General features: G+C 40.4%; 1 protein-coding gene across 4 annotated transcripts in view; it reads right to left on the reverse strand.

Annotated features, from left to right (window-relative positions):
• The window catches only part of NCOA1 (nuclear receptor coactivator 1), a 426,703-nt gene extending 405,434 nt beyond the window's left edge, over positions 1-21,269 (reverse strand). For 2 of the 4 annotated variants that reach the window (XM_070734874.1, XM_070734875.1), the window contains exon 1: positions 20,834-21,269. The gene's annotated coding sequence lies outside the window, so the exon portion shown is untranslated. The remainder of the gene's footprint in view (positions 1-20,833) is intronic. The other 2 variants (XM_070734872.1, XM_070734876.1) reach the window with 2 other exon arrangements.
• Positions 21,270-25,662: the final 4,393 nt, after the last annotated feature.

Below are 25,662 nucleotides of genomic sequence, written 5' to 3' on the forward strand. Positions count from 1 at the left end.
GCAGCTCAACTTCTTGTTAGCAGAAGCAGCTAGCAGAACATTGTGTTTTCCCCCAGTTTAAATCAACCTTTTGTATAACATAGGTCCAGTCAAGTGCTCTCATAAGAAAGTCCCAAACTCTGACTGCCTCCTTAATCAGATCATCAGTAAATTATGTCAAATCAAAATTATGACAAAAAGCATTTCAGAAAAGGAGAAATATTGCTTCAGAAATGGAAGACATAAATATTACTTTAAGCTGGTTCAATTAAGACCTGGAGATGAGATAAAAGCAATTATCATGTGGGTATGACACAGAATAATAGTTACCAGGGCATATTCATGCTTAGGTTAGACAGGCTTGAAGATAAGTCTATCCACTCAAAATCAGAAGTAGACATCTTGTTCTTTTCCTAGATTACCAGAAATCCCAGCACTCTCCTAGTTAATCATCATTTCCTTATGTTTTCAAGGTTTAGATATTAATTTTTCTCTCAAGATTTGTAACACAATTCAGTTACAGCGCATGATACAGAATTTTCCATATACCTACAATACATAAATAGCAATTTGAAAATGCTCCAGTCTATAAACAAATTCAAATATTCTTGTCATGCTATAGATCCAATCTCTACCGATAAAATTGCTTTGGCTGAACTTAAATTCTAAATCATTTTATCTTATGTACAAACTTTAGGAATACAGTAGTGGCTTTTTTTCTGTTTGATCAGTTCCATGGCTCATATTTATTTTCTCCAAAGATTCTTTAAACTGAAAGCATATAATTGCAATGATAGGTGGTAGTGTTATTACTAAAACAAATCAGGGTGCACAAAGGGCCACACTTTAAAAAATGGATAAGCTCAAGATAAAAAATCAATTAACATTATATAAATAGAAACTTAACACGCTATGATTATTTCCCATGTATATGACCGACTTCTGCTTCACACATCCCAGCGACTGATCAGATCTCACAGAGTCGGCCTCCTCCAGGTCCTGTCAGCCAAACAATGCCAACTGGCAGGACCATGGGGGAGGGCCTTCTCTGTGGTGTCTCTGGAACCAGTTGGAGGAGTTGTACCGCCTTGATTAAACAATTTTGACAAAAATAAATTGGAGAAGCTGATGGTACGATGGAATAAGGTGAAAGATTATATGCTGAGTAGAATTTGTGACGAAAATGTGAAAAACAAACTCCAATCACTCTTTCAATAATAAACAAATGCAAAGTAGAGCTAAGGAAATAAAAGAATATAAATTAGTAAATATTTGAACCCCCCGCAATTGGTGGTGGTGGTGGTGGGATTGTCAGTCGGGTGATGGGCACATGCACTGTGCACCGTTTTATGTTTGTTTCATGTTAATTTCAATGTACAAAACCAATAAAAATATATATATAAAAAAAAGAGGAGTTGTACTGCCTCCATGCTACTGGCCTTCCAAAAGGCCCTAAAAACACACCTTTGCCGGCAGGCCTGGGAGGGTCATTGAACACCAACATCTTGTTCCGACCTCCTGATGAATGAGTGATGAATGAATGTTTTTATTGTGGGGTTTTTAACTTTGTATTCTTTTTATTGTTTTTCGTCCGCAAGAAGGGCAGCATATAAATATGAATGAATAAGTAAGTAAGTAAAAACAATTAAAATAAAATAAAATAAAATAAAATAATAAAATAAAATAAAACAAAACAATTTATCATCTGTGCTGCATGGGCGCATGTGTGCATGCGAAGTGGCAAAAAAAATCCAGTTCTTTTTTTAAAAAAATTGAAAGCAAGATGGTAATTACATGCACATGCCGAAAACTCAGTTTCTGCACATGCTCAAAAGGAATTTTTTTAAAAAAAATTTTTTTTAGTTCTTTTAAAGAAATTAAAAATTCAAAAAAGATTTTTTAAAAAAGATGTCGGTGCTCATGGACTGGCACCAACCAAACCTGTTTCGTGACATCATTGTGACATCATCAATGGTTCACTACCAGTTTGGACAAACCGGTCCAAACCGGGAAGAATCCACCTTCGATCTACAACATTGTTTCTCAATCTTGGGAACCCGAAAATGTATTGATTTCAATGACCCGCATATTGGCTGGAAAATTCTAGGAATTGAAGTCCACACATATTCAATTGACAAGTCTTAAGAAACACGGTTTACAGCTTTGTACCCAATTATTATCAATTTAAATGATACTTTTAGAAGTAGAAAAATTAAATGAAAACTTGGTGGTAGGAATCAACTCATAAAATTGATAGCAAGAAGAAATGGGGGGGGGGGGCTTGTTATTCTCAAAATACCTAGCTTCTGCCTTCCATATACTCTATAAGTTCCATATTCAGCTCTCAATAAAAATGTATTTTTGGTGCACAATAGGAAAAAAAGAATCTTTATACTGTATATTTAAACATTTTTGAACATTCTTCGGAAAATCAATCACATCTATCTACTACTATGATGTGTGGAACTTCTTTAAAGCTTATCTTTGGCTAATGATCTAAGTATGGAAAATTAAATAAAGCTACCTTATCCTTATCATTCTGCCTATGAACACAAGATGATTCTTTTAGCACCAAAGTGAAAGGTTGAAAAGGTTTCATAAAATATGCAACCTTGGTCATGTTTTCAATAGAAAGACAAACAAACCCATGTTGTCTAAGCCTCACACCCAAGCCATTGGTTTTTAATGAATACCAGGCAACAAAACACTCAGCTTGTTGATAAAGAAAAGGGAAACTTCAAAAAGCGAGACCATGGTTAAATATATTGAGATAAATGTAAAATGGGAATATCATTTAGTTTAGGATTAAAACTGAATTCCCAATCTGAAGTTTGAAAGTCATCTCTTCAATCTGTGACAGAAAGCAAAGGAGTGGAATATAGAATATGACAGAAAACATACATTGGGCATTGGCATCTGACCTTTGTAGTTGTTGAGCCTGTTCAACAAGTATTAACAAGCTTTACATAGGTGCAACAATTAAGGACTTCTTCTTTTCCACGATTTTGTGTCTCTTCCAAAACATCTATTTTTTGGTGTCTGTTCAATTTCAGGATGTAATCAAAGCATTATTATTAAAGGAATATTTCTCTACATTGTAATGTTTATATCCACACACTAATGTCTTTATTTATTATCTATCTATCTATCTATCTATCTATCTATCTATCTATCTATCTATTTGGATTTGTATGCCGCCCCTCCCCGAAGACTCGGGGCGGCCCATAGCATGTACAGAAAAACAAGAATAATAGCAATCCAATTAATCCAATTAAAAACAGTCTTTAAAATTCTAATTAAAAAGAAAAAAAACATTAAACTTAAACTTTGACTTAAAAGCTGAATTAAATGGCAGATACCAGAGTTTAGACATGTTATAACTGTAGGAATGGATTTCCAGAGGAAAAAATTGCAGACTACACGAACCAGGAGTACTGCTCAGGTGACACTGAGGAAACAGGTAAACCTCCAAGTGCTTCAATGACCCTCTAGAACAGTGGTTCTCAACCTGAGAGTTGGGACCCCTTTGGGGGTCAAACAACCGTTTCACAGGGGTTGCCTAAGACCATGGGAAAAGACAAATTTCCCAGAGTGTTAGGAACTATAGCTTCTATTCTGGCGCCTTGGAACGTATTTTTACAATCTGACCAGTCAGGCATTTGCAGTGGGGGCGTCTCTCTGACCTTCCTGCTAATCAGCTTAAAGCTCTGTTGGGAGAATTGGTGCTAGACTTATGATTGGGGGTCACCACAACATGAGGAACTGTATTAAGGGGTTGCAGCATTAGAAAGGTTCGGAACCACAGCTCTAAAAGGATGCAAATTACAAGCTGTGTGCAAGGAATATACATCCATTCTCCATTCCCCTGTCAGAGCTGAAGAAACTTCCTGGATGAGAAGCGAAATGTCTTCAAAAGAAAAACAAAGAAAATCCAATTGCCTCCTGAAAAAGCACCTTTGGGACAGATTATAACGTTTATGTGCTACCATTTCTACATTATTTTGACTGCTACTGTACACTCATACCAATTCTCATAATTACATTAAGTTTCTGAATCATAATTCTGAAAATGAATTTATTATGTATTTGTAGTAAACCTTGTATTCTATTATGGAAATACAAAACATTAAAACATTAGCTGGTTGGACTCAAGAGTCCCTATGTATATTTTGGATGAAAGAACACTTCCATAAGAAAAAGAGTACTTCTGTTTATGCTATCCTAGACATGGGGTAGGCAAACTTGGCTGTTCTATGACATGTGGACTTCAACTCCCAGAATTCCTGAGCTAGCATGATTGGCTCAGGAATTCTGGGACTTAAAGTCCATAAGTCATAGAAGAGCCAACTTTGCCTACCCCTGTCCTTATTCATTCTACAACATGAAGTAATAATACAGGTAGTCAGCTATCTTTGAAGTATCATCCTGACTGGAAAGTGTTCTTAAGAGATTCATTAGATTCAGGAGTTAGCTCAGAAGGACCCTAGTTTGAAATTTAGAAACCTAAGAGTCCCAGGTTTGAAAGTGCAAAGATCTGAGTTATTCTTCATTTGTAAAAGTATGTCACTCCCTTGCAACAGTACCACACGACTTTCCTCAGTAGAAAGAAGAAAATCTGTTTGTGTCCCTGCTCAGATCTTATTAGCAGGGTAATAGCTGCCATTCTGCATTCCTGGAAAACATCCAGAAATGTTTAAAATCAGAAAATGTGCGGTAAAGAAGGACACAGTTATAGTCTTTTGGGGAAAACTGAATGATTACTTGCTCAACCTAATTATTGTCTAATTTATAATGCTGGAAATACATCTTTGCATTTCCATGTTTGTTGCGAGGGTGAAATCTTTGGATCTGGTTCTGCGGGTGTGGCTTATTTGTGGGTGTGGCTTGCAGGTCAGGTGGGTGTGGCTTCAGATGGGCGTGACCATGTGGTCATGTAACTGGGTGGGCATGGCCAGGTTTTCATGTGATTGGGTGGGTTTGGCCAATTTAGCAGTCCATTTTGCCAGGGAGCAGGGGTTGGACTAGATGACCTCTGAAGTCCCTTCCAGCCTTTGCTGTACTGTTTCAAAGCATCCTCTGAAGCTGTTTGTGGTCCTCCCTCCCTCCTTCCTCCCTTCTTATGGGAAGCAACCCTCCCCCCAAATAAAATATTACTCATAATAAAAGGCTCACAAAAAAAACAAGGAAAAATCTAGCTGCTAACGAAGAACCTGCCTGAAGCTCATTCCACATTCCTAGTGATAATGACCGTATAGGCCAGTGATGGGTGCTGAAAGAGCATATGCGCACACTATCACGCATGCACGAGTGCCCACACCCATAATTCAATGCCTGGGGAGGGCAAAAACAGTTTCTCCTGCCTCCTGGAAGCCCTCTGGAGGCCAGAAACGGCCTGTTTCCCAACTTCTGGTGGGCCCGGTAGGCTCATGTTTCACCCTCCCCAGGCTCCATTCACACGAACAGACAAACAGATCCCTAGACCACCCATTCAACATGGGATATTTTGAAATTTCCCCATGGCAAGATTTGGCAGCTAACAAAACACAATAGAAGTATCACAATAAGCAGCCCGACACTCAAGACCTCACACAGAATGAAAGTCATTTAGCCACAATGGGAATCACCCAAATCTTTTTAGAAACACGAAGCCCATATTGAACAAACTCCACAATTTCAAAAACACAGAACCATATAAAAATCTTTTTTTTTAATCCACTGCTGAATGTCACTTCTCTTCTGCAATTAAAAAGCTCCTTCCAAGCAGTTTCCGAAGCTTTTCAATTTAAAGGAGGAATCTCCAAAGTTTTCAACATTAAGACTTGTGGACTTAAACTCTCAGAATTCCTCAGTGAGCCAAGTGGCTAGGTTTGGGGACTCCTGATGGCGACAGCATTTGTTTTTCTTCTTTGCCAAGCAATCTCCAGGCTGGAAAGTGAGTCCTGATTTTTTTCCCCTTCTAACACTTTTCTTTTTTTCTCTTTCTTTCACCTGTCCTTTCTCTTCCTTCCTCCCCCCTCGCTCTCCCCCCCTTTCCTTTTCTTTTAGGGGAGCCAGCAGGGAAAAAAGGCTTTTAAAAGGTTTTTTTCTTTAGAAACAGGAAGTGATTATGTCGGGGCAGTGTGCAGAGCCTCGTGCTGCCATCCTGGTTCTCTAAACCAGCCGCTGCAACTGCTACCTACTCGCCTTAACCAGGCCGAACCGGGAGGATTTCACCCTGCTTTGTTGCCTGCAGAAATTTTTTTTCTAATCAAAAAGATTCAGCTAGATAAGCTTTTTAAATTAATGCCTAACTTTTGGAGCCTTTTATTATGAGTAATATTTTATTTGGGGGGCGGGTTGCTTCCCATAAGAAGGAAGGAAGGAGGGAGGACCACAAACAGCTTCAGAGGATGCTTTGAAACAGTACAGAAAAGGCTGGAAGGGACTTCAGAGGTCATCTAATCCAACCCCCTGCTCCCTGGCAAAATGGACTGCTAAATTGGCCAAACCCACCCAATCACATGAAAACCTGGCCATGCCCACCCAGTTACATGACCACATGGTCACGTCCATCTGAAGCCACACCCACCTGACCTGCAAGCCACACCCACAAATATACCCAATTGATTCTGATACTTGGGGAAAAAAATCTATAATCCCAAGAGAGATTTATTCCATCACCTGCCTACAGTATACAATAAACAGAGAGTAAAATCAGGAAAAATAAATAATATTAATGAATTTTTAAAACCTTGTAGTCAATTTTATTGAGTTTACATACATCTGTGTCAGGGGTGGGCTCTGCTTACCTTCCCTACCATGCATATTTTACCCCGTCACATCGCGCAAATGCCCCTCTGCCTATGCACAGAAGTCTCTGCGCATGCACAGCAGGTTCTTTGCAAGCCGCTTTAAAGGAGCGGTGACTGAAGGACCGGTTTTGGGGTGTGACCAACTGGCCATCATTGCCAGTTCTGTAAGCTGGAGCAAATTTCTATCATGGGTATGGGCGAACCGGTCCAAAAGGGCAGGAAGCCATCACTGATCAGTAGGATTTACTTCCAAGTAATCATTAAGAGTTCATTTAATGTAATGATGGAAGGAAGAAGAAGAAAGAATTGTACCTTGTCCAGAATTTTCTGCAAAAAAATATCCCACTTCAAGTCCTAATGCTAGTTTAAATCAATCCAGATCCAAAGAAGCTAAGAAGCTAAGAATTCTAGTTTAATTATTATTATTATTATCATTATCATTATTATTAATTATTATTATTATGCAGCCCGTGGATTACGTTTCCTTTGCAGCTGGACAGAGGGACAAAATTTATCAGTAAAGACTATTATGATTCAGGATTCCCGAAACGTATGAGTATCATGTATCTGGTTCACTGGTATATTTCACTGGTATCTTCAATTAACTAGAACCATAAAAAATAAGAATAAATGAGTATGGAAAATTCATTTTTATTTTTTCTAAGGAGCTTCATAAGGAGCTAAGAAAAAGTGTGAGCTATATTGTTTGATACACTCTCAGTTTATTAGGTTAGAAAGAAGAATGTGATCATTTTTCTCAGCATTCTCTACTATGTACAAGAGATATTTGGATTTTCTGTAATGATAATTCAAATAATTAATAATAATCATTGGAATACCAATCCCAAATTAAACAATAACATTACACTGAGCGGGGACTAATTTCCCCTAAGTATTAGAACACAATGGTTATACTTTTAAATTTGTTTTAGGTTTTTTTTAATCATAACTATTATTGCATTGTGTTTTGAATTTACTTATTTAGCTATGAACTAGAGCACTCCAGTTGCATATAGGGTCATAGAGTCATCCATGATTTCTGCATTGCTAACATAACCTTCCAACTACTAGAATGGGGCCTATACAGTATAGGTAGGTATTACAAGACAACATACACAGAAATAAGTTGATTATATTACATATAGATTTTACTATAGATTTTTTTTTCTCCATTCAACGACACCTACGGTAATTCTCAAAAATTGCCTGTACAAGCTCTGCAGTTTTCTTGGCAAGGTTTTTTTAGAAGCGGTTTTCCATTGCGTCCTTCCTAGGGCTGAGATACAGTGACTAGCCCAAGATAACCAGCAAACCTCATGCCTAAACAGAACTAGAACTCAGACTCCTGGCTTTCAGGGTGGTGCCTTAACCACTACCCCAAACTGTCCCTAATATCCTATATTAGTACAAAATACAAGATTTGGTTTAAACTCATAATTAAGTCACTGAACTCAATAAGCATTGAGACAAGGCAAATTATTTTAAATCAAAATATTCCTCCATTGTAATAAGGACTTAAATTATGTAGATGTAAGCATTCCTTGTTGAGTTCTAAATGATAGACTTTATGAATCCAAGATGTATTATCCACATTTATTTATTTTTTTGCTTCTAAAAGATTTAGGAAAATACCAGGAACCCAAAACAGACTTCCGAGGACTCAATGCCCTGAAAATGCTAATTTACAATCGGGAATGATGCAGTGGTATTTATTGGGAAGAAAAGGCTCCTAACAGATGTAACAGTTTTCATAGAAACATAGAAGTCTGACGGCAGAAAAAGACCTCATGGTCCATCTAGTCTGCCCTTATACTATTTTCTGTATTTTATCTTAGGATGGATATATGTTTATCCCAGGCATGTTTAAATTCAGTTACTGTGGATTTATCTACCACGTCTGCTGGAAGTTTGTTCCAAGGATCTACTACTCATGGCAATGCAATCCAAGCCCCAACTTTTTTGTACCCAATTTTGAATTGCATGTATATACAAAAGGGTGGGGCTTTGATTGCCATTTACCCTCTGCAGAAAAATTTTGAAGGAAAATGGAAGGGAATGAAAGAATTGTGACTCGGTGAAAATGTGAAGAAGACGCCAGCTGGTATTCTTGTATAGTCCAGTCTCAAAGAAGAAAAAGAATATCCTTATAAACATATAGTAAAGTAAACAAAAGTATTTATTCTGAAATGTAATGACTGAGTTTGTCTTTTTTATGGGATCCCCCCCCCCAACAATCTTGCTTTTTTATGTATAAAAACCATCAAGAAGCTTCAATTTCATTATTATTATTTCATACAATAACATCTGGACAATTTCCTGACACGTTTTAAAGCCTTTTTTTCTGGAAATAGAAGAAAGCTGCACATTCGCTGTGCAATGATAAATTTCCATTCTAACCACTCAATGAAAGTAACACTATCTATACCGTCATGCAAACCATAGACCACTTTCTTTTCTTTACATGCAAGTGTTTTCTGAACAGGAAGTTGCATCAATGTTTGATGTGGCTCCTATATCAAAATGAGAGCACTTTAATGCATTCTTTCAAGTTTTATCAAAAACAATCCACTTCACTTCAAACACATTCATGCAAGTATGGTGTTCAAATTACCAAGCTTTGCAAAGAAGACTTTTACCGCAACTTTCTGAAGTCGTAAAAACAGTATACATTTCTAAATCTGAAAAAGCAAGAATATTTATTTTTGTTTTGCACTGAAGCGTAGCTAAAAAGACTGAAAGTATGATAATGCACAGGCCACTCTTGGTAAATGGAAATATTAACTAGTTTCAACTCAAAACTGCATTCTTACCCAGAATTCTTTTAACATGAAAGCCCCATTAAAACTTTAGTTCATTGTACAGATTACAGTTCTGGAAACATTTATGAAGTAAGCAGGGTCTTATAGCTCTTGAGGCGCAACAAAACTAGACATATGATGAAGAGAGAAAAATATAATAATCCTATACAACTTACTGACATCAGTCTTGAAACTGGTCAATGAAACTTACTCATACATTAGCATTAGTATTTAGATTTATATATCGCTTCACAATGATTTACAGCCCTCTCTAAGCAGTTTACAGAGAATAAGCATATTGCCCCCAACAATCTGGATCCTCATTTTACCGACCTTGGAAGGATGGAAGGCTGAGTCAACCCTGAGCCTACTGAGATTTAAGATTTAATTGGATTCGATCTGCCAAACTGCTGGCAGCTGGTGATCAGCAGAAGTAGCTTGCAGTACTGCACTCTAACCACTGCGCCACCAAGGCTCTTCTTTGTGAGAAGAGTTATTAAAAAAGGGTTATTTTTTAAAAAGAAGAGTTTCCATCTACAGTATCTCAAAAACTAGGCAAACTGATTGCAACAATGTAATGCAACTAGGTAAAAAAATCTAGAAAACACATTTTTATTTCTCAATTATTACAGGCACCAAATATTGGAGTAGCGTTAATTAGCTAAAAATAAAACAATTAACAAAATAATATCTCAAATTTTACTTTGTAATTATTTTAATGTAAGTTGTTTACATGATATTTGCAATTTATTTTTATAAGATGAAATCAAAAACCCCTGAAAAGTGCTAGCTTTATTTTTTTTAAAACACAGCATTGTTGCAGAATCAGTTCTGGTTGGATCACTGGGAGCAGAGGTTGCGTCTTCCAAGCTTTTGGACATACTTCCATTCAAGTCCAAAACTCAGAAGATTAAATCTCTGGTTCTGGTGACTGACCCAGGTTGGATTCTACAATATTATCCTGGGATCCGTATTGGTGTCACACACATTTGCCTTAATTTGTAAAATCACTGACAAAGTTTCACAAGTGTATTAGACTTTCAGGAAAATAAAAAAATCAAAGCAATTATTTTTCTGTTTCCAATGTATTTGATTTAAATCTCATTTTGGGGACAGCAACATAGTATTAAACCTTATTCAGACATCTACCTATCTATCCATCCATCTCTATCATTTATCTAATTTTTTTAGTCACCCATCTTCCCTCATAAAAGGGAGGTATACAATTTAATCAATATAATAAAACATCAAAAACCAAATAATTTAAGATTACCTTTTTAAAACAAATGTAAAATTACAAAAAGTGGAGTTTTCTAAGATGGGGAGACTAGAAGTTGTACATTTAGGTGGGAGGGTTGTCAAGGAGCCTACTCTGCCCTATGGATTGTGTAGACCCCCATTTCCCTACTCAAGGCTACAGCTTTTGGTCCCTTTGTGGAAGAGCAAGAGATTGGGGGTTTGCCTCAACTCTGATGGGAATGCCCATGTTTCGCCATCACTCCGCAGTCTGCATTGGCTGCCGATCAATTTCCGGTCACAATTCAAAGTGTTGGTTATGACCTTTAAAGCCCTTCATGGCACTGGACCAGAATATCCCCGAGACCGCCTCCTGCCGCACAAATCCCAGCAACCGAATAGGTCCCACAGAGTGGGCCTTCTCCGGGTCCCGTCAACTAAACAATGTCGGTTGGCGGGCCCCAGGGGAAGAGCCTTCTCTGTGGCGGCCCCGACTCTCTGGAACCAACTCCCCCCAGAGATTAGAACTGCCCCTACTCTCCCTGCCTTCCGTAAACTCCTTAAAACCCACCTTTGCCGTCAGGCATGGGGGAACTGAAACACCTCCCCCGGGCATGTACAATTTATGCATGGTATGTTTGTGTGTGTGTTTGTTAGTAAATGGGGTTCTTTTTAAACTTTTTAAAATATTTTAAATTTATTTGGATTTGTCACGATTTGCTGTATCTTGCTGTGAGCCGCCCCGAGTCCGCGGAGAGGGGCGGCATACAAATCTAAATAATAAATAAAATAAAATAAAGATCTTCCATTAAGCAGGGAAAGCCTTCTTCCTTGGCCCTGCCCATCAAAACTCTTCTTTACCTTGCTAAAGCAAACCCCAGCAAATACATGATGCACAAATGATGTCCAAGTTGTGATTTAAAGCCCTTTCCAAATCACAACACCAGGGCATCCTGGGCACAGGTCAATCAAATGACGAGCCTACCAAGCAATCAAAACCCCAATTCTTTTTAATACACATCACACACATGTAAATAGGGATAGAGTTTTTATTACCTGATTGGCCCCACCACTTTGACATCACCAATACACATATACATAAAATCCAGGGGTGCTCTTGCTTAGCTATTTTTGCACCTATCCTAGCCACCAATGGCTGATCTCATAAAGCTAAGTAGCGTTATATCTACGTAGTTAGTATTTCACAAAAGTCAAACCACTTCCATATTGTTGTCAAATTAGTTATATGATTTGGTCTAAGAAGTCATCAAGAGTGAGCTCAAAGAACAAAACACATTTTTACTGAGCTTTCAAAAAGCATTCAATTACATTACAAAAATATACAATATCTTAAGAAAACAAAGCACATTATAGTGCCATTTTAAAGAAAAAATATTGATTAAAATTCTGTTACAAATATCTTGTCTTGTATCGGTGGCACATGAATTAAATTTTGATAATATGTCCATGCAAATTAATACTGTTTCAATTGGCAGCTATCATCAACTTACTGTGTAAGCAGCTTGAATACCTATATACAGTTTTAACTATAATGATCCTTAAGAGTAATATTGCTGAACACTTACAATCATGCCCAAAACATAGGGGAAAGGACACATTTTAAATAATCAACACTGTTATTTTAGTAAGTTAATTTGCATAACAAACTTTAAATGTGTCACACTTATGAATATTGATTGGTTTGCCACAAAAGAATTGTGAACAAAAAACAAGATTTAACCAAACTATCTAAAATATACCCATTTGTTAATTAAACCTTAATTGTTTTGAATTGAAGGCAAGGGAGATGTTGCATCTGATCAAATTTCTGCAGGAGTCAGTTATTAACTGGCTTAAATAAGAGTTTGCTAACTCCACTATACCTAGTCTGAAGTTATTTTTGTAAAGGATGTCACTTTTAATAATATTTTTTCCAAGTATGCAAAAAGTTTAATGTGACCAAAATATAGTTGGTATTAAAAGCATGCATGAAATGAAAAACATAGTTTGCTCTGTGCATGGAACAAAAATTTGTGGAATATTAAGAGACATCTCAATGGGATACAATCCAGTCAAATCAAAACTTGGATTACTTTGGTTGTCCTGGGTTTTAGATAAGAGAGAGAGAGAAATCTTCTTACTGGCAAATAAGGCAAAGCTGCCATGCCCTATGATTCCTTCTCTCCCTCCTTTTGGTCAGCCCATACACTGATCTTTTAGCATTCTCCTTCTCCTCACATCTGCTTTGACCTATTATTTATTATTTATTTATTTATTTATTTATTTATTTATTATTTAGATTTGTATGCCGCCCCTCTCCGCAGACTCGGGGTGGCTCACAACAAAGTGAAACAATTTACAACAAATCTAAATTACAGTTTAAAAGTATTTTAAAACCCCCATTTCCTAAACAAACATACAGACAACCATTCATAAATTGTATATGCCCAGGGGAGATGTCTCAGTTCCCCCATGCCTGACGACAAAGGTGGGTCTTAAGGAGCTTACAAAAGGCAAGGAGAGTAGGGGCAGTTCCTAATCTCCGGGGGGAGTTGGTTCCAGAGGGTCGGGGCCGCCACAGAGAAGGCTTTTCCCTTGGGGCCCGCCAACCAACATTGTTTAGTTGACCGGTCCCGGAGAAGGCCCACTCTGTGGGACCTAATCGGTCGCTGGGATTTGTGCAGCAGCAGGCGGTCTTGGAGATATTATGGTTCAAGTGTGCAATGTCTTCCAGTCTATCCATCAACCCCACTCTTGGGAGGGAATACCTACAGCCATTCAGTCTTGTCAGCTCTGGCAAGGGGAGCGTTTGCACAGGTATACTTGGTCTACCAGTTGTTGTTGTTATTGTTGTTATTATTATTATTATTAATTGGATTTTTATCCCACCCCTCTCCGAGGACTTGGGGCAGCTTATAACATGTGAAAAAAACAATACAATTCTGAAATCCAAAAATAACTAAAAAGAAACAGATTAAAATCCCAATTAAATATAAAAACAATCCGCCAACATACTTTCCATTCAATATTCATTCATTCATAGGCAAGGGCTGATGATTAGTGTCCCCAGGCCTGTCGGCACAAGTGCATCTTCAAATTCTTCCAGAAAGCAAGGAGGGTGGGGCCAGTACAAATATCTGGGAGGAGGTGATTCCAGAGGGCCGGGGCCCCTACAGAGAAGGCTCTCCCCCTAGGCCCCACCAAGCGACATTGTCTAGTTGACGGGACCTGGAGAAGGCCGACTCTATGGGGCCTGACCGGTTGCTGGAGATCATGTGGAGAAGGCGGTCCCATAAGTAATCTGGTCCGCTGATGTCTGATGTTGCGGCCCTATTTGGACAGGGAGTCACTTCTCGCAGTCATTCACGCCCTTATCATCTTGAGCTTTGACTACTGCAATACTCTCTACATGGGGCTACCTTTGAAGAGTGAATGGAGACTGCAAGTAGTGCAAAATGCAGCCGCACTAACTATTGTGGGTCTTCCAAGATCTGCACACATTTCACAATCACTCCGCAAGCTGCACTGGTTGCAGTTTGGTCTTCGGAGGCAATTCAAAGTGTGGGTTATGACCTATAAAGCCCTACATGGCTTGGGACCAGATTACCTATGGGACTGTCTTCTGCCTCATAAATCCAGTGACTGGTGAGGTCCTGCAGAGTGGGTCTTCTCCAGGTCTCGTCAGCCAGGCAATGTCATCTGGCAGGGCCTAGGAGAAGAGCCTTCTCTGTGGCAGCTCCGGCCCTTTGGAACCAACTCCCGCTGGAGATTCAAACCACCCCCATTCTACTGGCCTTCCGGAAGGCCTTAAAAACTTATTTTTGCAGGCAGACCTGGGGCCGCTGAACTTTAACATCTGGCCCCGGCCTCTAGAATGACTGTGGTGTGAATGAGTAGGGTTACATGATTTAAATTTGGGGTTCTTACATCGATTTTTTAAAATATTAGACTTTCAAACTGGGGGCTTTTTTTGTATCTTTGTATTTTATATATGCTGTGAGCCGCCCAGAGTCCTTGGAGAAGGGCAGCATATAAGTCCAATAAAATAATAATAATAATAATAATAATAATAATAATAATAATAATGATGATGATGCTTGGTATATTAAAGTCCAGTCTCAGCAGAAAATGATTTCACCATGCCAAGGACAAAACATCTATCACCCTTAATACCAGATCATGTCTCCACTGCCCCAAGAGAAACATTAAGTCAAGTGAGTCAGACCCTGAACTACCTGGGCCAGGTCCATGGTTGCCATGGAAACCATGAACTCCTGCGGCGCATTCAAGGATTCGCCAAGCGATGGCAAATTGAACTCCCTCAGGACCATAAACCTGGAGAACTCCACCGCTAGCATGGCTACCACCTCGAGCAGCACAGGCAGGGCTGTTGCAACGGAGCTGGGAGGCAGGTATTTATTTACTACACCGCTAGCATGGCTACCACCTCGAGCAGCACAGGCAGGGCTGTTGCAACGGAGCTGGGAGGCAGGTATTTATTTACTTATTCATTCATTCATTCATTCATTCATTCATTCATTCATTCATTCATTGGATTTGTATGCCGCCCCTCTCCGTGGACTCGGGGAGGCTAACAACAGTGACAAAAACAGCATGTAACAATCCAATACTAAAACAACTAAAAAACCCTTGTTATAAAACCAAACATACAGACAGACATACCATGCATAAATATCTCAGTTCCCCCATGCCTGACGGGGGAAACCTACGAGCTTACGAAGGGCGAGGAGGGTGGGGGCAATTCTGATCTCTGGGGGGAGTTGGTTCCAGAGGGCCGGGGCCACCACAGAGAAGACTCTTCCACTGGGGCCCGTCAAACGACATTGTTTAGTCAACGGGACCCGGAGAAGGCCCACTCTGTGGGACCTAATCGGTCGCTGGGATTCGTATATTAACAACAGACCCAACTGAGCCCGAGTCCAATCTCAAAAGGAGAGACTCATACCCAACAATTTTGGTGGCAGGGATCCTGCGAGAACTAAGAGTCTTCCGGACAATGATTGCCACTCCTCTACCCCTTCCCTGGTGTTGCCGCTGATGCAGGACCTGAAACCCATCTGGGCACATTTCCGAGAGGGGAACGCCCGCCTCATAGCCCAGCCAGGTTTCGGTTATGCATGCTAGGCCAACCCCCTCCTCTGAGAGTAAATCTTGGACAAGGGGGGCCTTGTTGACAATAGATCTGGCATTAAGCAGCAACAGCCTGAGACCAGGTCCTGACATCCCCTATCGCCAGCTATATGGGGTAAGCTCAATGAACCAGAATTTGAGGGGCCGGAACAAGTAATTGCTCTTAAGCAGGGAGTCCTAGTTCCCCATGAAGGCTACCCCCCCAGCTCCCGCCGTACCTACCTCTCCCAGTCATGACCATAACGCTCCGGCTTTCCCACCCCCCAGAGATCACCTCTCATACATCTCAGTAGGAATCTACATACAACTCTGTTTCCTTTCCCTATCTTTTTGTTTGAATTCACCCTACAGAAAAGGTTCATAAATCATGCCAACATGATTTATGCCATGGAGGCATTGTTTTTACATAAAATTAACCCACAAAAGATGATTTGATATTTTGTTATTTTAGATGCTATTCTATGCTATATTTTGTTATTATTAAATGCTATGTTATTTTAAAAGCGAACAAACCGCAAAACAAATGCAGCTAGTCTCAGTTCACTGAAATCAAATTAGTTGTGTTCATGCTAAGCCTATCTCCATTTGTCTTCTCTATATTTCTTCCTTCAGCTGTTAGGATCTATTAATTTTAATTAATTAAAAAAATTGTAAACTGAGTTGTAATGTTAGGCTATGAAGATGGTAATTTGAACTGAAAAATAGGTTACAGATCTGAAGGAGTTTAAGATGGTATAAATTTAGATCTTGCTGGCTGGGAATTGTCCACACATCTTAAACTTGCCTAGGTTGAGAAACAATGGCCTAGATATTCCAATTCAGTATCAAATCCAATATAATCTTCTTTTTCCTACATTTGTATTTTGTAACTCCCTTTTCTAAAGTAAACACAGCAAGCAATAGTATTTAGAGCCTACACAAAGGCTCTAAAAAATTAGCATGTCCTATTGCATGGCTGAAATCAAGTATTAGTATATATTTTTAACTTATCACACTTTACTCCAGAGCAATGTTTTTCAACTAGTGTGCCGCGGCACACTAGTGTGCCGTGAGACATGGTCAGGTGTGCCGTGAAACTCAGAGAGACAGAGAAAGAGAGAGAGGGAGAGAGAAAGAAAGAGAGAGAGAAAGAGAGAGAAAGAGAGCAAGAGAGAGAAAGAGAACAAGAGACAGAAAGAAAGCAAGAGAGAGAGAAAAAGAAAGAGAAAGAAAGAGAGAGAGGGAGGGAGGGATGGTGGGAGAGAGAAAGACATAGAAGGGAGGAAGGGAGGGAGAAAGAGAGCAAAAGAGAGAGGAAGGAAGGAAGGAAGGAAGAGAGAAACAAAGAGGGATGGAGAGAGAGAAAAAAGAAGAAGGGAGAGAAAGAGGGAGGAAGAGAGAAATAGAGTGAAAGGGAGGAAGAGAATTTTTTTTGTCCAAACTTTTTTTAGCCCCCCCCCAATGTGCCCCAGGGTTTTGTAAATGTAAAAAATGAGCCATGGCTCAAAAAAGGTTGAAAATCACTGCTCCAGAGAACACTTTCCTGTTTTTCAGCATGAATTTAGAAAAATCATCAGAATATCCAGTAATGGGGAGAATGATGAGAAAGTTTTGTTATAAGAATCTCACACGGCAAGGTTCATTTCCTCCAACCTACAGTGGAAAGAAGTCACCTTTCAATCACAATTTCTATGCTAAATGGAATGTTTGAATAGCACAATTTCCCCTGATTTGTTACATTTTTAAAGATATGAGCTTAAAAACTGTGAGGTAACCCACTGAGAAGATTATGGTCATGCACTTGGGGAATTAGATTATATATACAAACAAGTAATTCAGAAATATAAGTGTAACAAGTGTAGTAATATCATGTCTCAGGTATAACACATTGCACAATAAACATATTCAATAAATTCATTTGATAATCCAAAAGTGGGAAAAGGTCAGACAGTTGGGGGGGGATATTTTACATGAAACCAAACCAGTTAGTCAACAGAAGTAGAGCATGATTTCCAGATAGTCACGTTAATACTATCAGATGTCCCCCATCATCCCAAAATCTTTATATATCATTCCCTTGCTCTCAAAAATCTTAAACCCAAATGACTACAACAGCTATTTGAAACCTCTTCACCATTTTGATTTATATCAAGAACAGTTGAAGTTCATTACTTGCTTTTCCCAAAACACTCTGAAATGGGAACATGTAGACCAGTGATTAAGCACCAGTAGTTTACAAACATGGGTTATAAATAACCTAATTTTGGAAGATAAAAATGGGCAACATTATTATTTTTTCCTCTTAAAAGAAACAAGCACTTTTGTCCCCCCCCTCTTCCCCCGAGTGACAGGCACAAAATTACACAGAACTTTAATCTAAAGCAAGTGTTTCTCAACTCAGCCAACTTTTAAGATATGTGAACTTCAGCTCCCAGAATTCCCTGGACACATTAAACTTCAGACACATTAAAATTATTTAGGTTGAGACACACTGCTTCGTACTAAACTTCCGTCTGACTATATAATGATCATCATTATATGCACCAAGACAAAAATTCCTTGTGTGTCCAATCACACTTGGCCAATAAAATTCTATTCTATTCCATTCTATTCTATCATTCCAAATTTTCTTTGTCAGTCCCCCCCTTCCAATCAACCATCAAAGCCGGATAGTCATAATGGAGTATCAAATCAGACAAAGGATACAACTTTATTATTATCCTATTAAACTTGATAGCAACTGCTAGCATTTGCATTTTATTAAAACAAGAAATGCATAAATAGGTTGACTGTTAAGAGCTTGACATGTACTGCAGTGGAGGGGAAAAGAAAGCCATTGTCAGGCAAATCAGTCTCTGTCCCTTATTCAAAAAAGCAATGGAATGGAATTTGAAAGGCTACAAATTGAAAGCGGCATCGCTCCGCGTACAGATTTATAGTTAAATTGCTCGTTATTAATCACAGAATGAGAAGGTGGAAAGGATCTTGGAGATCACCTAACCCAATTCTCCCCCACCTAGGGAAGGAACCCACTAGTTCAGCATATAATTCTTTGAAAATCTGTGGCTCTAACTGCCTGTAACATTTACTGGAGAGACAGGCAAATGACTTCTCCACGCAACCACCTCTGCTACCAAGGAGTGTCAGGGTCACCCAAAAGGAAAAGCAATGAAAAACTCGACTCACTACAATTGATGTTCCTCTCCATAATTTTGCCAGTAGGAAAGCAAAACCTTCCTGTTTCAAAGCCAGATGGTGCCACTGCCACTGCTAATTTGTTGGTGGGGATGAGTCAACTTTCAACACTGCTTCCTATTCTTCTTTAATCCCCGCCGTACAAAAAAGAAAGCCTGCTACATACACCAAAATTCACCTGACAACTCTTTCTGAACTCCACACCTCACTTGGAAAAGTGACCTCGCCCCACGCAAGTATCCTACATTGCAAAGCATTCACTGCCTTCTCCCAAGATATTTTGCTTTCCAACCTGCACTTGAGGTTTCTGGCGCTTTCGGTTTAGACCTTAGGGGATGTTGCCAGCAAACGCATCCTGCAATGGTTAATCTCAGGGATTAACAAGCACAGCAAATGTGAACAAGGCTTCCTAACCTTTTCTGTGGTAGGCGAGAAAACAGAAGGGCAGATAATAATAATAATAATAATAATAATAATAATAATAATAATAATACACCAGACATTGTGATCGTGGAGAAAAAGAAAGTATGGATCATCGACATCGCAATCCCAGGAGAATTGAGGAGAAGCAGCTAGAGAAATTAGTGAAATACGAAGATCTAAAAATCGAGCTGCAACGACTCTGGCATAAGCCCGTGAAAGTGGTCCCAGTGGTACTTGGCACGCTGGGCACAGTGCCAAAGGATCTCAGCGGACATTTGAAAACCATTGGAATTGACAAAATCTCCATCTGTCAATTGCAAAAGGCCGCTTTACTGGGATCGGCAAACATAATTCGCCGCTACATCACGCAGTCCTAGGTGCTTGGGAAGCGCCCGATGGGTGATGAAGTACGAAATCCAGCATAGTGATCTCGTTTGCTGTGTTGTATTCACATAATAATAATAATAATAATAATAATAATAATAATAATAATAATAATAATTGTATGCCACCCCTCTCCGAATGAGATGGTGTACATTTCACATTTTCACTATATAGGCAGTGCCTTGGGAGATGGGTTCATTGGTAAAGTGGAATTTTTCCAACACCAGCAAATACTCCCAACGCTATCCAACTATAAATATCCAACTTCTATTGCTCACTAAAGCAACCCCTTTTCTACTACCCAAATTGCTCTTTGCCCTTAAGATCCTTCAGCCAGATCGCTTTTTTTCCTGCAGGGACAACAGTACCTCCTTGTCACAGACTTGACTCCAAGCCCCAGTTAACTTGAGATCCCCCTTCGATCCCTTAGATCCACATCCCTTTTTTAGATCCCCCTCCTCCTGCTGCTTGCCTCCTCCCTTTTCCCCTTCCACCCTCTCGGCCCGCTCGCGTCGGCCGCCCCCCTCACCCTTCACACGCACCATTATATAATTCCCTTTGCCACCAGCCCAGAGCCACTTCGGCGCCACGCCCCCTTCCTTGCCCCCTCCCCAACCTCCAAACCCCTCCCTCCCCTGGACACTCCTCGGGGGCCTGGGGCTCTTTGGCAGCCCGAGCGGCGCCGCGGTTGTACCCCGTCTTTGGCCCGGGCTCACCTGCGCCGCGCCCCCCTTCTTTGCATCCCCCCCTTTTCCCGCCCGCCCGCCCAAATCGCACTTCTTACGCCTTCGCCCCGTTTTTGCAGGCGCTCTGCACGCCTCTGCGCCCCGCCCCTTCCTCGAGAGCCCCCCCTCCTCCCCCCCCAAATAAGAGAGCAACCCCAGCATGGAACCCCACCTTCTTTCCCCCCTGACAGCTGCCCCGGCGGCTCTGCTGCTGTCGCCTCCGGGGGGCGGGCGGACGCGTTGACAGCCGCCTTCGCTCCGGACCACCACCGCCGGCCTGCCTCTGCCTGCTTCTTAAGCCGTCTCCCTCAGGCCGGGCCAAGGCCGCTGGGGGCGGCGTGAAGAGGAGGAGGAGGAGGAGCGGCTGGTTGAGGCGCCTGAGCGCAGCTCCTGCAGGGCCGGTGGCGCTGCTTGCTGGGGCCCCGGCTCCCGCTGTGGGCTCCTGGGCACCCGGGGCCCCCTGGCTGCAACTGTCCCCTCTCCGGTGGCTCCTCCGGCTGCTCCTCCTCGGCTCTGGCTGCCTGGCTCGGGTGGAGACGGGGAGGAGCGGGAGGCGGGACCCAGCGGCCGAGTAAGCGCCGCCGCGGCAGGGGTGCGGAGAGAGAGAGAGAAAAGGGGAGTGGGAGAAATGGAGGCCGCCGCGATTTTTTTTTTTTTTTGCCCCTTCCCCGTCTTAGCCACGCGCCGCCATCTTGGGGATGGTGGCAGCTTGGAGAGCGGGAGCTGCGAAGAGGAGGAGGAGGAGGCCGAAAGAGCGCCGCGGCCGCCCCCTTAACCCTCTTCCAACTCTCCCTCCACGGAGCGCTCGCCTCCCTAGGTGGCCCTGCTGCGGGCGTTCAGCCGCCGCACCGCGCTTGCAGCAGAGGCGTCGACGGGGAGCGTAGGCAGGGCACGGGTGCGCTTTCCAGCCTTCATTCCCCCAGCCTCCATCTGGTCCCCCCTCCAGATGTGGTCTATGGGGCTACCGATTTCTACACACACACACACAACCGAAACTATCCCCCAGCAGGAAAGCTGGTTCCGGCGTTGTCTTTTTTTTAAGCGAGTACTTTTGCCGTGGAGGTATTCTTAAGCGCTTTCCATGTTTATATTGCAAAATTAAAATGGCCTCTCCAGTAAGATTGAAACGAGAGGAAATGTTTCGCCCAAAGCTGACGGGGGCGGGGGTATCCCTTCACCTGTCCAATTTCTTCACGAAAAGCTGTTGCTGGTTTTGAAATAGCTGCGGTTGGGGGTCCGCGGGAGACCTGGCAGCCTTTAGAGAAGGAGTGAAATTGACGTCTCTTCAAAAAGTGAAAAAATAGCAAACCGTGCAAGTGTGAAACCAAGCCGAGTAATTGTGCACGCGTTTACTTAGAAGTAAATCCCGTGTGTTAAAATGCATGTTGCGCTTTACCAGGAGTCTTTGAAAAAAATAACGCCTCTCTGGAGTTAAACGTGCCTTAATTTTTTACGGAATGTGCAAAGTTTTATCCTGTTTATACATGAAGCAGAGGAGCACTCTGGCCAACGTTACTCGCCGATGTGCTTAGTGAAACACAGCAGCTTAATGCTGCCACAGGTTTATCTGTGCATGGCCTTATATCTATTATCTGGCTCTGGTTAGCAACAGCTCCCGACGAAATGCCTCTCAGCCTATTGGGCTCTTTGAAAAGCCATCAAGTTTTGGCTCATGCAAGCAAACCTTTTGGATCTGAATAGTTGTTCCTGTCTTTTCTTACCAGGTGACCAAATAGTGTACTGTATCAGTCAAATCTTTAGTGTTAAGATTGTGAGTCTTTCGGGATTGGGAGCATAGAAATCAAACTAACTAACTAACAAATAAATAAATATGTTCCACTTTACTAAGCCACACAGAAGCTAAGTAGATAAATACGCATCTTCTGCACATTTATAAACTGAGTGGGTATAAAGCTTGAATCCAGCCCTGGAGACCTCCAAAATTTATCAAAGTATGTTGAATGTGACAAAATATTAACTCCCTAAATGGTGAGTTGTATTAAATTTAAATGAACATGCAATTAGATCAAATTTGTGTCAGATCTGTATATATCTAATAGTTTTTTGAATGCAAGCCCAATGTTTTTGTCCTTTGACCTGTACTTATTGGAGGAAGCCCAGTTTAATCCTTACCTTCCCAATGAAGGCATTATTCTCTTGAAAGCACTGTTTAAATTGGATACAATCCCCCTCTGATAACAAATCACTTCAGAATTTATGTTTAGAGCAAATGACATTTTCAGGGCCACTCACATATCCTGTGTTGTGCGAACTTTTTTCTTATCTTTTTGTTCTGCTGTTGCCACAAACCACTTTTCTGGTTTAGATATTCCCTGAAGTAAATTAAATGGAAGGAATATGGGGAACTATGGGACAGCACAGAAATTTGATTAATTTGGTACAGTTCAGCTCTGCGTCCTATTCTCCTGAGCCTAAAACTGAGTAAAGTTATACAGGTTGAATTTGTGAGTACAGGTTGATACTATAGTCACCCCAGAACCTGATTGGTAGTTATTCCTCTTTTGTAAACTCCCCCGTTTTTTCTTATTGTATCTTTGTTACTTTGATGCTACTGAAATCAAAGGATGTGAAGAGTTGGTTCATTTTATTCTAGGTTCCACTATAGGTCCGTATGAATGTCATAGCAAGGAAAAACTTGATGGGTCAGCTTCATAGAAGCATAGTAGCATTCAGTTAGATGTTGTAACCTATGTAGCAACATGTAGCAAGATTGAAGGGAAGAAAGAGAAAGGAAACTCCGTACTGTAGGCAGGGGAATAAGTTTCTAAAGGCAATCAAAACCATAAGACAAAGAAAGCTCATTGACTTAATTGGCATTGTTGAATCAACCACAAGTTTATTATTTATTTATTTATTTATTTATTTATCAGATTTGTATGCCGCCCCTCTCCACAGACTCGGGGCGGCTCACAGCAATAATGATACAATGTAACAAATCTAATATTTAATTAATTTATAATTTATTAATTTATTAATTTATAATTAATTTATTTATTAAAATTGCAGCTACCAATCTCCAGAAACCATAACAAGCTTCCTGCGCAAGATCCCCATAGACAATTGGTGGGCCACTGTGTGACACAGAATGCTGGACTCGATGGGCTTTGGCCTGATTCAGCATGGCTCTTCTTATGTCCTTAATGTAGCCCAAAGGTGAAATGATCATTCAGGACAAAAGCCAGCCAATGAGGAGGGGGCATATCAGATTGTCTAGTGTCCCAGGGGTAGGCAAAGTAGGCTGGTCTATGACTTGTGGACTTCAACTCCCAGAATTCCTGAGCCAATCATGCTAGCTCAGGAATTCTGGGAGTTGAAGTCCACATGTCAGAAGAGCCAACTTTGCCTACCCCTGGGCTAAACAATTGGAGCTGGATTGTCACTAGATTGAAATGAAGCACTGTGGACCATCCATTTAGAAGGGTTTAGGATGGAAAAAAGAATAACACAAATGAGAGAAATTTTTGACAGGGTGAAGTCAGTGATTACTTTCTGAACTAGGTGGCCCATAATAGTGAAGGGCAAGCAGAAAGTCTATTTTCTGCCTAGAAACTAAGGAACACACTGAGCTTTGCTATATGACAATTAAAAATAGGTTTTAAGCAGGTGCTTACTGCTACAAAGTACCTGTAGCATATGAATATTAGCATAGCCTGAAATTAAAATAATTCCTAACCCAATCTTCAAGACAGAGAGTACCTGACACCTAATAATCTGTGGGCCATATCAGGAAAGGAAAATATTAAATTTATTTCTCTCCCTTTGCAGTCCAAATCCCCAAAATTTTAACCTTAGACTGTCTACAGTCGAACTCACCCCGTTCCTAAGAGGTCTGTAAGGGGCGTGCATAAGGGCACCATTGTGCCTACCATCCCTGTCTTATTGTCCTATTGTCCAAATTTACCTGAACCTACTTTGCTTTTGTTTATGTTTATATCAATACTTGCTATGTTGTATATGTTTTGATAAACAAAATAAAATAGTGATAAGTCAATTATCTTGCTCTGTTCATTGTCATTAAATTAAACAAAATAAATTCTTCAGAAATATTTTCAAAGCAGAAGAGAACTTAGGAGAAACTCTTTCAGGTCAAGCATGGTCTTCTTGAGTTTACTTAGCTGAATCCTGTCTTTAATTCCTCATTCCTTAGTCTGCATAAAATTTCAAAATACAGTAATACTTTGCAAAGGAGTATCCTTTAGTATTGCTAAAGAAAAGTTGTGATCTTGCTAATTTTTTTGAGAAACCCAACCAAATCATCCATATGATTTATCTTGCCACAAATTTGCAAGAGAATTTCAAGAAGATTTTGTGTCTACCTTGGATGAATTTTTTTAGTAGTCTGAAACTCTAGTCCCAATAGATTATATTTCTCTTACATGACATTTGCCAATTAAGCCATCTGTTGTCAAAAAAGTGAATCACCCTAGGGGTGACTTACTTGTCCACAATGAATATTCAAAGCCACACCATCAGCCATTTAAATCCTAAAATTGCACCAGACATGGTCCACCATAAAATGACTTCATATGTATACACTTAAAAAACTAGACATTCGTGATGATTAGCTTGTGCTCCTTGTGATGCACATAAATATGTAAAATACTGATATAAACAGAAGTATATAAATTTAATAAGTGATTTTTAAACTCCAAAGATTTCCAGTATACCCTTTCTGAATCAAAGCAGTATTAAGCAAAGGGGAAACATTGCATATATATAAAGAGTATTACTGTATTATTTATTAAATGTATATGTTGCCCAACTCCCAGTGACTCTGGATAGTTTAAAAATTGTTAAAAACATTTAAAACAAGGTACCGGTAATAACACAAAATGGAGCAAAGATGGTAGAAATAACAATCCCAAATGAGAGCAAGGAAACAGAAGCAGACAGGAACTTGAGAAGGGACATTAAGTGCAAGGCACACTAGTCCATACTAATCTAATATCAACAACATTGCTGTTCTAGACATTTGTAACT

This window comes from Erythrolamprus reginae, chromosome 1 (genome assembly GCF_031021105.1).
Source record: "Erythrolamprus reginae isolate rEryReg1 chromosome 1, rEryReg1.hap1, whole genome shotgun sequence".
NCBI lineage: Eukaryota > Metazoa > Chordata > Lepidosauria > Squamata > Dipsadidae > Erythrolamprus > Erythrolamprus reginae.